The 14,835-nt window shown below is 41.6% G+C and overlaps 1 protein-coding gene and 1 pseudogene across 8 annotated transcripts in view; both read left to right on the top strand.

Moving 5' to 3' along the window:
• The window catches only part of NRXN2 (neurexin 2), a 2,537,771-nt gene that overhangs the window by 564,093 nt on the left and 1,958,843 nt on the right, over positions 1-14,835 (top strand). The window lies entirely within an intron of this gene.
• Positions 143-1,184, top strand: LOC309565532 (annotated as a pseudogene). Its single transcript has one exon. The product of its transcript is annotated as an uncharacterized misc_RNA (transcript).

A 14,835-nucleotide genomic window follows, 5' to 3' on the forward strand; every position in this document is an offset into this window, starting at 1 on the left:
TAGAGGAACATATGTTCAATTTTCAGTTCATAGAACCATATGTCAAAAGGAAGCCATAGAATGGGAGCAAGACTCCCAGCCACCAGAAAAAGTAAGGAGATATTTCCCGACCCTAAAGAAGCAGGGAGTGGCTTTTCCTTTCATGACAGAAATACGAGAATTGTTGGAAGAAGAATGGGGGAAACCAGAGAAGAAAATGAACACCCAGAATCGTTTTTCGAAGTTATACCCTTTTAAGACCGTGGATGCCGAGTTTTGGGAATCTCCGCCTGGGGTAGACACAGCCCTACGGCATTTGGCAAGGCAGGTGTCTCTTCCTTTAGAGGACTCCGCAACCTTCAGGGACCCAATGGATCGACGGGCGAATGCTGATCTTAAAAAGATCTACTCAGTTGCTGGTATGGCCTGCCGCCCGAGCATAGCATTGGCCTCCATCTCCAGAGCCATTAAGGTATGGGTCACGAACGTAGAGACCGCACTTAACTCAGGAGTAGAGAGAGCCAGGATTGTTACAGCCTTGGAAGAATTAAATCTGACAGCAGCCTTTCTGGCGGAGGCCTGCGTAGACCTTCGTAAAGCTGTTAGGGAGGCCTATGGTGCACTCAGTGACAGCAAAGAGAGCCCTCTGGCTGCGGCACTGGGCGGCTGACAGTGCATCAAAACAGGCACTTTTCAATATTCCGTTTAACGGTAAGATACTTTTTGGAAAGACCTTAGAGGAAGCAATTAAGCGTGTAACGGGAGGTAAGACTGGACTCTTACCACAGAGAGCAAAGAAGAGACAACCATCCTTCCGTCCAGGACAGACCGATTTCAGAAGAGCGCGGGAGGCAAGATCATATAGGCCTGGTCGAGAATATGCAAGGGGCCAATGGAGAGGAACGCAGAGCTCCTTTTTGAGGGGTGTAAAGTCACGAGCAGCGCAAACGGCGAAGAAGGCCGAGAAGTCTTTTTGACGGTGCATCCGTCTGACCCCTCCAGGTGGGGGCCAGGCTGACAGCCTTTTGGAGGGTATGGATGGACGAAGTCAGGGACCAATGGGTCCAAAGTACGATAAAGACGGGCTACAAGATAGTCTTTCGGCAAAAACCACCGAACATATTTGTCCAGACAAGATGGCCACAGGACCGGAAGAAGCAAGAAGTTTTAATAGGATACGTAGAAGAATTGTGTCAGAAACAGGCTATCATACCGGTCCCGTCACAACAGCAGGGAAGAGGCGTTTATTCCCCAATATTCTTGGTTCCCAAGGATTCGGAAGACCTCAGGCCAGTCCTGGACCTGAGATCACTAAACCTATTCATCGAACCTCAGGGATTCAGAATGGAGTCCATTTATACAATTATATCATTGATACAGCCAGACGATTGGATGATATCAATCGATCTCGCAGATGCATTTCTGCACATTCCAATCAACAAACACCACCAGAGGTATCTGAGGTTCACTTTGGGAGAAGACCATTATCAATTCAGATGCTTGCCTTTCGGAATCAGCATGGCTCCCAGAGTCTTCTCCAAGGTTCTGTTAGCCACCATTGCAAACATTCGTCTAAAAGGGATAAGGATCTACCATTACTTGAACGACATTCTGGTGGTAGCCCAATCAATTACAGAATTAACGCGACATCGCGATCAAGTATTACAGATTCACGCCAATTTTGGTTGGCTGGTGAATGCTCAAAAGAGTCAATTAATACCATCTCGAAGAATGGAGTACCTGGGCCTAATACTCGATACACAAAAGGGACGGATCTTCTTACCCAATCGCAAGGTGGCCGAACTGATGGCTTGTATCGACAGCATAATGAGTGCTCCTGCACTATCAGCAAGAGACTGCATGACACTTCTAGGAATGTTTACGGCAGCGACCCCCGCAGTACCTTGAGCAAAATTCCATGCAAGAGCTTTTCAGACGTCATTCCTTTGTCAGTGGGATGGCGCATCCTTAGATCAGAGGATCAGGTTGCCAACTCGAATCCGCCGGGACCTAGTATGGTGGAGTTCACCGGACAGCCTGTCGCGAGGCATGCCCCTCAGCCCAGGGGAGTGGATAACAATAACTTCGGATGCCAGTCTCTGGGGCTGGGGGGCCCACTGCCTCGGCAGGCAGATTCAGGGCAGATGGCAAGCAATCGAGACAAGACACTCCAATCTCCTGGAGTTGCAAGCAGCCTTCCTAGCCCTGCGTGCTTTCGAAGACTTGATTCAAGGAGCCCAAGTCCAACTAAGGTTGGACAATCAAACGGCAGTCTCCTACATAGCCCGACAAGGAAGAACCAAAAGCCTCTCTTTACTGCAATTGACAACCAGGATTTTTGTCTGAGCCGAGAGACGCCTGGAGGCCCTGACAGCGACCTACATTCCAGGCAGACATAACATCCTTGCAGATCAGCTGAGTCAGAATTTCCCCACCAGCAGCGAGTGGGCGGTCAACAGATGCTACCTGCAACCAATTTTCTCCGAATGGGGAACACCCTCCGTGGATCTAATGGCAACATCAGAGAATGCACAGCTGCCAAAATTTGTAACAAGGTTCAAGAAACACAAAGCGATAGCACAAGATGCATTCTCAATTCCATGGACGTTCCCACTAGTATACATGTTCCCTCCGTTTCCACTAATTTTGAAGACAAATATTGAAAATCGCAAAAGAGGGGACACATGCCATCCTCATACTACCCTTCTGGCCTCGAAGATCCTGGTTTCCATTGCTATTACAGATGGCGGCAGCCCCGCCAATAGCTCTGCCCCTGAAGAAAGACCTATTGAAACAGGGACAGTGGACACATCAGAATCCAGGGAGGCTGCAACTAGCGGCTTGGCTCTTGAATCAGCCAGATTGTGGTCGCAGGGACTCTCGGAGGAAGTAATCACCACATTATTGAGGGCAAGGAAGGCATCTACAAATTCTACATATACAAGAGTGTGGGAGAAATTTGTAACCTTTGCTACAGAACAGGGCTTCTCCCCGTCCACGCTAGAGATCAAGAATTTACTAGGCTTTTTGCAAACAGCCCTAGAAGTGGGCTTGGCCTACAATGCAATCAAAGTACAAGTGTCTGCATTATCAGCATTCACAGGTCACAGGTGGGCGGAAGAACCCCTAAGAAGACAATTCCTCAAAGCAACAATGAGAATACGGCCTCTGAGAAAGAACCTCTTCCCAACTTGGGACTTGGGCATAGTGCTAAAAGCCCTGCTCCAACCTCCGTTCATCCCCACCGAGACATGCCCCTTGTGGTTCTTAACATCAAAGATAGCCTTCCTTACAGCTATCACATCAGCCAGAAGGGTTTCTGAACTAGCAGCCTTTTCTTGCAGACAGCCATTTTGTCTTGTTCTTGCAGACAAAGTTATCCTGCGGCCCTCACCAGCCTTAATATCTAAGGTAGTCTCTGAGTTCCACTTAAATTTATGAGTCGATCCTACCAAGTTTCACACAACCACCAGAACAGACAGATGAGCTAGACCTGAGGCCACTAGATATGGTCAGCTTATTTGCGATGTACCTACAACGCACCCAGCAAATACGAAAGTCAGATGGCCTATTTATTCTGCCAGCAGGTCCTAGAAGAAGGGAAGCTGCATCAGCAAGACTCCTATCGACTTGGATTACCAGGACAATTAACCTGGCATACAAGCAACAGGGCCTAGCTCCTCCACAAATATTACGTGCGCACTCAACTAGAGGTGTGGCGACCTCATGGGCAGCACTCGCCAAGGTGTCGGTGGAGGAAATATGCAAGACAGCCAGCTGGAGCTCCTGTGGGACCTTCGCCAGACACTATAACTTGGACGTGATGTCAACCAATACAACAAGATTTGGAACGGCAGTAGTGACGGCACCTTTGCAGACGAAATAAAGTTTATTCATAGAGCATTAAAATGGACTGTTCTTTTATTTCATTATCCCGCCCTACATAGCTAGGTAAATCCCAGGTGTGCTGACATGGGGTTGGCCAGGAAAACTGAAAATTGTTACCAATACTTACCGTCATTTTCCTTTCCTGGTCAGTCCTCACGTCAGCACAACCTTGGAACCCTCCCTAAGTGGCCTGTCACCGCTAAATACAGAAGAACAAGAGGGAATGGGAGGGCCCTCTCTTATAAGCTAGGATAAGGGTGGTCCTGAGGGTTCGCAGGAGGAGCAAACCCAGGTGTGCTGACATGAGGACTGGCCAGAAAAGGAAAATTACGGTAAGTATTGGTAACAATTTTCTGTTTTTCCTCCACATGTTTGCATTGTTTGCCTCTGCTTGGCCATCTTTGATCCCCTGTGGGTTGCTTGACCTTTCCATCCATACTGGGGTCCCACAAGACATGCTGAAACAATTTTTTTGTTTTTATCTGGTCTATTCATCTATTCATCTATGAACATTCTTCATCTCATTATCCCCTGAGGAAGACTGAATGCAGTCAAAACGCATTGGAACATTTTGGTGGTTATGCAACTATTAGACTCTGTACAGTCAGGTCCATAAATATTGGGACATCAATACAATTCTAATCTTTGTGGCTCTATACACCACCACAATGGATTTGAAATGAAACAAACAATATGTGCTTTAACTGCAGACTTTCAGCTTTAATTAGAGGGTATTTATATCCAAATCAGGTGAAAGGTGTAGGAATTACAACAGTTTGTATATGTGCCTCCCACTTTTTAAGGGACCAAAAGTAATGGGACATATTAACAATCATAAATCAAACTTTCATTTTTTAATACTTTTTAATCCTTTGCAATCAATTACAGCCTGAAGTCTGGAACGCATAGACCTCACCGGACACTGGGTTTTATCCCTGGTGATGCTCTGCCAGGCTTCTACTGCAACTGTCTTCAGTTCCTGCCTGTTCTTGGGGCATTTTCCCTTCAGTTTTGTCTTCAGCAAGTGAAATGCATGCTCAATCGGATTCAGGTCAGGTGATTGACTTGGCCATTGCATAATATTCCACTTCTTTCCCTTAAAGAACTCTTTGGTTGCTTTCGCAGTATGCTTCGGGTCATTGTCCATCTGCACTGTGAAACACCCTCCAATGAATTCTGAAGCATTTGGCTGAATATGAGCAGATAATATTGCCCGAAACACTTCAGTACATCCTGTACTCAATGCTGATCTTATATCTGCTATGTGTCCATCCACCTTGAAGCTGTGTGCAAGCAGCCTCAAGAAGTGGATGCAGAAGCAGCAGCTGCACAGACACAATTTTATGTCAAAATTTGACATGAGGACAGAAATGGTTGCACGGATGTGAATGCAGCCACTATGTCTGCATCCACTTCTATGGGCTGCCTGCAGGCAGCTCCAAGGAGGTTTAACACACAGCAGACAGTGGCTTTGCAAGGAGGAAAGGACTTATGGCGCTTTTCCACTGCATGGAACCGTACCGGTTCGGCACGCTTTTGTGCTTTCCCACTGCGGTACCGCATGGTATAGGGTCGGAACGGTTCGGTACGGTACGGTATAGGTTTGCTTTTCCACTGCATGGAACCGAATGGTACGGTACGGTACGGCTCTGAAAAAACAGTACCTACTCGATTGTGGTTCCAACAGGTACCAAACTGGTACCATATCCCACAATCCTTTGCATGCAGTCACTACTAGCCACTGATTGGTCAGAGAATCACACCCACCCGTTGTTATCCCACCCACTTAACTTTAGTACTACTTTAGTGGAAAAGCAAACCTATACCGTACCGTACCGAACCATTCCGACACTATACCATGCGGTACCAGCAGTGGAAAAGCAAACCAGGCCAAGCAGGGCCGAGTAGAGCCGAGCCGGTACTAGCCGGTACTTGCAGTGGAAAAAGTACCATTAGAGTGTCTAAATGAGCACTCACATGAGAGCCCACAGAGTTCACTTTACACTGTAAGGGGGGTTCTGGGAACCCTGATATAATGGGGAACTCTGATCTAAGAGGGGACCCTGATGACCAATGACCCCTTGCATCAGTCTGTAGGGCACTGTGGGCTGGCTTGGGCATGCTGCAGGGCACTGGGGATGGCCTGGGCTGTAAGGTTCTGAGGGTGGGATCAGGCTGTTAGTGCAGCCCTCAACTAGACATGAAAACTGGGAGGTGGAGCACTGGCAGCTGGTCTGGACTTTGGAAGAGGAAGTTCCCTCCATCTCTTCTGACTGTTGGGGACGAAACAAGTATATGGTTGGTTGCTAGAGCTAGAAGCAGCAGGTGACACAGCAGCGGCAGGAAAAAAAATCCTCTGGCTATGCAACTCCTTTTACTTCTACTGTGTTTTTAGGGCATTTCCGGACAGCTGTAAAAAACCACTGAATATTAAAAATTGTCCATGAATTTACAGACAGTTGGCAACCCTGGTACCATAGTGTGCATGCATATATTATACTGTGCATGTGCAAAGGGACTTTGACCACAACATGCACACATACATAATTTTTTTACACTGCTGCTTGTATTTGGAGGCTCTAGTAATAGATGCCCATACATATGTTGCCATATTTGTCCTAAAACCCCTTTTTTTGGGTCTGTCTTTAAAGCTTATCATTTGTTCAGCACATGCATATGTCATACTTTGTAGCAATAGTGTTATTGTCAAATTTTTGTGATTTAATATTTTGTTAGGTTAGGCATAAAAGCAGCATTATTTGGATGTTTTATAGAAAGTACAAACTGGGACAACAATATATGCATTAAACATGACTGAAATCATGCAAATCCACATTTCAAACACACCAGTTACTTTACAGTAATCTCTTCTTGCTGCTGTGCATTTTCTTTTAGTAAATTAAGCCTAAGTAGTTGTTGATTTATGCATTGGAAGTAGTAATAGGAATGGCATAGTAGGACTATGTCATATAGCCATCTGGCAACTATGCAAAAAGTGCTACAGTAAATGAATGAGACAATCTGACATGCATTTTGTTGTAGGTTGTCTGTGTAGGTCAGGGTGTGCAGAGTGGTATCTTGTGGTGATTGTATACTGTAATCACAAGGAAGAGCAACTTGCAATGTCAAATGTGGGGCTAGTTTAGCTTGAAGAATAATTTAATAAAAGTTAGTGTTTCCTAGATCCTTCTTTAGATTCTAAAGGGTCATATATAGAACTATCATTTTTCTGTTTGTGCTCCATTTTTTTGGTATTTTTATTTTTGCTCTCCCTTTTATTTTTCTAAACTCTGCCCTTTCTTGCTGTTCCTCTTCTTTCTCTGTACCCTCACTGACTCATGAACATACTCTCCCAGCATTAAACACTGCTTTCTGTATTACTGGATGGGTTGAAGTTAGAGGGTGGGGGTCTTTCATGGCAGCCTTTGCTGTAGGTTGAGGGGAGTAAGCTTTGGCGTATAGTAATCTGATCATACACAGGTTATTGTCTAGCTGCTTACTTATAACCCTTACAACCATTCTTTCTTTCCCTACCTGTTTTTTCTCAGAGGATCACTAAGAACTTCCCTTTAATCTGGCTGCCATTATAGATCGCCCTCCTTCTTAGAGGATGCATGCTATAATTGAGAGGGGGGGCGGAGATAAGGCATGAATTAACATTTTTACCACATAAATCTTGTACAGTATCTTCACTAACATAACCCTCTGATATTCCTTTATACTGTATCATCCCTTTCTTCTTCTTCAGGAGTCTGAAAGTGCAATAAGAGATATGATATACATATATATATATATATATATATATATATATATATATATATATATATATATATATATAAAATTACTTGATGACTTACTGAAATTTTTTTTCTAAAAATTTGATCTCATCATGGGCATAACACCTTTTATTTTCACACTCCTTTTGGTTTGTTTGTTTGTTTTTGCAAGCAATGAGTAGTCCGTTGTTACTTTTTCCTAATACATTTGAATTCTACTGTTTTCCACAAAACCCTTCTTGTTTCTATAACATAGCTTCGTAATCATCAAGCTTCATTTGGCTGCTGTGTTTCAACAAGCATGGGGCTTTAGCATGAACTGACTGGACCTCCCCCTACCTTCATTAATCTCATTAACTGCATGCCTTATAATGTAATGCCTCCCTGACCAATGATCTTCTTGCCTCTTTGTTCTGGGATGTATTAACTTGCATGACCCTACCCTTCCTCCTGCATGTCCCCTCTCTTGTGATCTGTGACATGTTTAACTCAAGGTTTGATTACTAATGAACTGAAATCTAATTAATGACTTGTTTACTAATCAACATTTTTGTGTCTGGTCTGTTCCTCTGAGGGGGTCCACTAACTTTTCACTAATACTATACATCGTTCCCTGTACCTCCCCTATCACCCCTGTCCCGTGACCGCAAAGCTTCTCCCCCTTCCTAACTCTTACCTTTAACCTTAATCCTTTCCAAGTTGGGGAGACTTTGGAGGGCACTGTGCTGGTGTATAAATCATTGAAATAATCTGTATGTCTTTGTACAATAGGAGAAAACGATTTGCACTTTAATATACATACACATAATGATTAAAAAAGTCAAGAGAAAATAACATAAGTAGATTGCACTGTCTGTTTAGTATCTTTGGAGTTTTTGTCTATATAATAAAACCATGTATCTTTGTGACATACAAACAGGGCAGCCATCAGAAATTTTGGGGCCCCTTACACAGCTTTAGGCTTGGGCCCCTCTGGGCCTGACCACCAACATTCCAAAGGGCCTGCCCTCTGGCCGTCCCACTGAATCGCCTACTGGCCATCCCACCAAGTCCTTCAGTGCACCCACTTCTATTTTAACACTCTTATAACTTAATAAATTCAAATGAATCCAATCCATAAAAGAGACATCCCCATATATTCAGAAAAGGGACATCCCAATCCAAAAAAGAGACAGCCTCATATATTTAGCAAAGAGACATCCCAATCAAGTAAAGAGACGGCCTCATATATTCAGCAGAGAGACATCCCTATCCAGCAAAAAACAGCCTCATATATTCAGCAAAGAGACATCCCAATCAAGTAAAGAGATGGCCTCATAAATTCAGCTAAGAGATATCCCAATCCAGCAAAGAGACAGCCTCCTATTTTCAGCAAAGAGAAATCGCAATCCAGCAAAGAGACATCCCTTCAGCTGCATCGGCTTACTCTTCAGCCGCTATGTTTTAGCAATTGATAGTTACTACAGCTGCAACTACTCCTTGGTTGGGGCATGGGCAGCTGGGCCCCTTGGAACGCCTGGGCCCCTTACATGTGTATGGGCTGTCCCCCCCTGATGGCTGCCCTGCATACAAATAATTACATTAGCAACTTGCACTATTTTTGCTGATAATAGGTTTGTTCGTCTTACAAAAAAAAAAACTAAAAACAATGCACTAGGAAATTGCCAAGTTGATTCCTCCCTGCAAAATGTTTGTGACTTTTATGCAAGATTTATGGGCAGATTCAGATGATGCTTTTAGTAGTGTAGTAAATGTATTATAATTTCTAGCTGTTGCTATATTTCTTGTATCTTATATAAGCCCTCTAAATACACTGATGTTGGTTGATGGGGTTACAACCCTTTCCACATTATTACAACCACGTGCACCCTTTTCTACTTTGTGGCCTCTAGCACACTGCAGCTTGAAAAGGCTCAGTACAGCATTTTTTTTTTTTTTTTTACTGATCTAGAATGCAATCCATTGTTTACAATGCACCTGTACACACAGGAATGTAAAAAACTGCTGCATATTCTTGAGTAAAAAAGAAATATACAGTATATATATATATATATATATATATATATATATATATATATATATATATATATATATATACAAATCTGAGTTCCTGGTCAGCATTTTGCGCCAGTACATGCATATGAGCATAAATATGAATGAATTTGCCCTAGGAATGTATTGTGTATGTGACTACTCACAAAACAAACAGCTGAAATTCCATATGGATAGACTACATCCAAACCTACAGTGATGGGGTTGGGGGACATATTCTTAGCAAAGTTTTCCTGTGCACAGTGACTGTGAAAGCCATTAGGGACAATCATAACATATTAAATCAATAATTGAATAACTTACAACATAATTGAAGGTAAAAGCAATCAAAGTATCTCTTGGTTAATACCAGGAATTGAATAACAGTTAAAAAGAACAAATTTGATCTGAAAGTCTAGGAATATGCTCCAGTTTCCCAAATAGTTTTGTATTAAAACTGAATTGATTGAAATGTTACTCATTATGAAATACGTTCAGTGTAAATACTGTGGAGAGGATCATGTTAAAGACAACATGTAGCTAATATAATATACTGTATTTTTCTGGTTTACTGAGCAAGAGAAGCACAGCACTGCACAGATTCACAAGATTTATTAACCATTTGCCGACCACACTATAGCAGATTTACTGCTACAGGAAGGCCGCTCTGTGCGGAATCTCGTATACTCTGCACTAGGGCACGCGCGCTACTGCCGCACCACTTCTCCTGTGATTTGTCACATCAGAAGCCATTCAGCAGGTGCCGGCCAATGGATGTACATGGGTACCCGCCAATTGTCGGGAAGACATGGAGGATGAAGCTCTGTATCAAACAAGGCAGAGTCCTGGAAGTGATGGATTTTCTTTCCCTGCAAAGCAGGGGATACAATCCATAATATCCCTTAATAAAAGCATCTCACACAGTACAAAAAAACATTGGGTAGGTATTAATTTAACCCAGTGTCATAAGTACAGTGACAGTGCATATTTTTAGCACTGATCACTGTATTAAGCCCCGTACACACGTTCTGATTGTCGGCCGTAAATATTCGGCCGACGACCGATCGGCCGATTGTAGGCTTGTTAGTATGATGCTGCCAACAGCCGACAGCGCATTTTCGGCCGAACAGAATCTGTCGTGCAGGCATTAAAATTTTTGTTGGCCAACACCAGAACGGCCGATTGTTCGCCAGTCAGTACAGATTTCGGCCGACAGACAGCAGATTAGCAAGACTGGGCATGCTCAGAAAAGAAAAAAGACAAGGAAAGTTAACCATCACATGACATCACTTCTGTAGTCGGCTGTTGTTGGCCGACAAAATTAGTGTGCAGTCTTTTGCAGTTTTCAACAGACAGGACAGCCCTGGACAAAAGACGGCTGATCGTTACGGGGCTTAAGTGTCATTGGTTCCCACAAAGTGTCAAAAGTGTCCATGACCGATTGTCTGCTGCAACATTACAGTTCCGCTAACAGTTCCGCTAAAAGTAATCACAGCCATTACTTGTATAACAATAAATAAAAATTCCAGCATATATCCCATAGTTTGTAGATGCTATAACTGTTGCGCAAACCAATCAATATATGCTTATTATGGCAAGAGGGTGCAGCCCCAATTGAAATAAAGTCCAATTAAAACAGAAAAATGTCCATAAATATAAAAAATTTAAAGTTTAGAACAAATCCCCACACTGATTTCTGTGAGCCAGAAACACATGTCATCACCGTGAGGGTGAAGGCAATCCTGCTTACCAGATCACATCAAGTTATAGAGAGATCAGTAAAAGACATATGGAAAGCCAGAATACAACCATTTATTAGCTGGGCCAGGTATACACTATGTTCTCCACACTGATCCTAAGGCCACAAAATTACTCCACACTCGATCTTCTATAAGTTTCCAATCCGGAAGCAGTAGGCAGGATCGATAGCTTAACCTTCCACTAACATGTCATCTGGGGGATACAGCAAAGACTTTCCTGTCACAGGTGTAATTCAGGCCTAGAAGGCCTCTTCTGGCCTAGCTTCTTCTTCCCTTTGCCTCTCTGTGCTACTTCTCTTTTCTTGGTGAGCGAGATTGTCCTCTCTGGAATGTTCTTTTCTTCCTTGTATAGTCTCAGGTTTCCTCTCAGACCAGAGGCCTGAACTACACCTGGGACAGGAAAGTCTTTGCTGGATCCCTCAAATTATATGTTAGAGGAAGGTTAAGCTATCGATCCTCCCTACTGCTTCCGGATTGGAAACCCAATAGAAGATCAAGTGTGGATTTGTTTTATGGCCTTGGGATCAGTGTGGAGAACATAGTGTATACCTGGCCCAGCCAGGTATACACTATTCTTGCTTTCCATATGTCTTTACTGACCTCTCTATAGCTTGAGGGTCAATGTGATCTGGTAAGCAGGATTGCCTTCTCCCTCATGGTGGTGACATGTGTTTCTGGCTCACAGCAATCAGTGTGGGGATTTCTTCTAAACATCAAATGTTTTATATTTATGGACTTTTTTCTGTTTTAATTGGACTTTGTTATTTCAATTGGTGCTGCACTCTGTTGCCCTATTTCTGTTGTGGGTGTACAAGCAAACCTATTGGTGCTGGCTGCCTTATTGTCATACTATTAACTAAGAGCAGATATTTTTTTTCGTTTCAATATATGTTTATTGCTTTTTTGGCTATGTTTTATTGTCTGTCTTTTATGGTGTATAGCGCAAAAAATAAAAAATCAAGTGTTCGTAAAATACTACCAAATGAAAACTCTATTTATGTCTATTTTAGAAATGACATACGTTTTGTTTGGGTACAGCGTTGCATGACAGAGCAATTGTCAGTTATATTGCATTTTAGCTGGAGAACTTTAGAACTTTTATTTACATTATTTACCTATTTGCTTTTATTTTATCTTTGTTTCCCTGTTATTTTGCTTCTAGTATGCAAGCATAGATACTCTCACATTAATGCTTGAGGATTTTGAAAAATATTGTCAAGCCATGCTCAAGGATGATCTTTAAATTTTTAAATTAATATTACTAAATTATATAACATTGCATATTCAGTAAGTGGTATTAAACAATCAAGTCTCTGTGAGAAACTGAAATTTTAAGCATTTTACCAATGCAAAAAAGCATGGTGTGTCATCATCGCCAGGAATAATTACTATGAATTTTTAGTTACTGCTCTTGGAATTACATTAGTTCCAGTCCCATTCAACATTTTAAAATTGAGAAGGCTCTAGTTTTTTACTAAGGTTTTGGATATCTTTCATTTTGGATGTGTTTTTTTTAAACCCTTTGCCATTTGTCCAAATATATCCTAGTTAATCTACAGATTGCAGGTGTCATCTAAAGTAATTATATTTGAAGCTAACAATAACCAGTTGTGGGCACTTGATGTATGTCTTTTTGCCCTCTGCTATTCCCCCTCACGCACGCTGGCACTCCCCAGCTGTCAAAATGACAGTTGTAAGTCACTGTGTAAAATCAGCAGTTGTAATAGCTACTGCTGTTAAAAAAAAAAGACCAAAAATATTCCTACCTAGTGTTTATAAACACTGATCAGACATTAGATAGAGAAACAAAGTTTAATTCACCTGCAGATCGATGGATTATACATCCAGCTGCAAATTGTGTTAGCTAAAGCAACTGACAAGTACAATAAGATTTGTTTTAATAAAATGTGTTTCTATTTAACCCCTTATTAACCCTTAGTTTGCAGGAATTGACTCATTCTTCCCCCTTCTCCACTTGACTAATATTTCCTGCTTTTTAATTTCTATTTTTCTAACATTATGATTTAAATATTTTCATTTTAATTTATTTTGTTCATTAATTTTATCAGTGTTGCATTAAAAAAGTGCAAAATTAGAGAAAGAATATTTTTTATATTTGTAAATAACTTTGCAAAGCATTGAAGTAGAATCATAATTTTAAACAGGACAAATAATAGAATAAACTGTACTTTATATTTGATTATTTTACATTTTTTGTCTATGGAATGCATAAAAATGTAAAAAATATTGAAAGACAGTTTCACCAAAATAAATTTGTGTGTGTCCTAAAAAACAATATACAGTATTTATTTTATATTATACAATATATATATTTTTTTAAAAGTAATGTGAAAGTTATTGCCAAACCAATAAGCCTTAGCAGAAACATGAAAATTGCTCTGGTCAATATGAGATGTACAGGTATGAGAGCTGAAGTGTTTAATGCAGGTGGCTATTGGCTAATTTAAAAAGAAAAGTAAGAAATTCAATCTTCATGTATATTGCTAGTGTACAAAATGGATCAAAAGCATAAGGCTGGGTTCACACAGTGTGCAGATACAGCTTACAGCAGGGGTTTGGTGTGTCCTTGTTCTCCGTTTTAGGGATGAATCAGTCCCGATCCTTTTCCTGAATTCAGACCTGAAACGGAGCCAAAGATGCACAGGACACTTGTGCAAGGACCCTTGTCCATTGAGAGCAGAGTGGTCTCCTGTCATGCAAATTGGATGCGGGGAAATCCACATCCAATTCACATCAGTGTGAGCCCAGCCTGAAAGATATTTTTGGTATAAAACTAAATGATAGCATCTAGCTTCATAATCATATGCCAGTCGTATAATCTTGACACATAATGGTAACACAACACAAAATATAATTTCTCTTGGTCTGAAAGCTGGTGATTAAACTTGCGCATTAGTTAAAAATTATTTTGGTTAATAGCTGTATTCACCTTATGCCTTGGCATTTCTGTGATTTGGGGGTCAGGACTCAAATATACAAACTATACTAAGTTTATCCCATTCTATTGGTAATTTATTATTGTCTCCTAAATTGTCAATGGTTGCACTACTCTAATTTTTTTTCTTTCTTTTTATAGTTATAGATATAGACAGTTGCTCTGTCATTCTTCTGTAGAATGTTCTGATACAATTTTAAACTAATTGGTCCTACAACACCAACAAGCCAGTAACATTCTAAAATGGTAAAGTGGTCTAATAGTTATATTCTTTGAACAATTCTTCACAGTTAAGGGCCGTATACAGGGGCAAAATATTGTGCTGCATCGGCTGGTTCAATCGAAACTGGCTGACATTTGGCCCATGTGTACAGCAGCTGGTCCAACAGAAGCCAGCCATGTCAAAGGGGCATGACTGAAAAAGGTCTCCTGATTGGCATCTGAT

Source organism: Pelophylax lessonae, assembly GCF_965119305.1.
Source record: "Pelophylax lessonae genome assembly, chromosome: 10".
Lineage (NCBI taxonomy): Eukaryota > Metazoa > Chordata > Amphibia > Anura > Ranidae > Pelophylax > Pelophylax lessonae.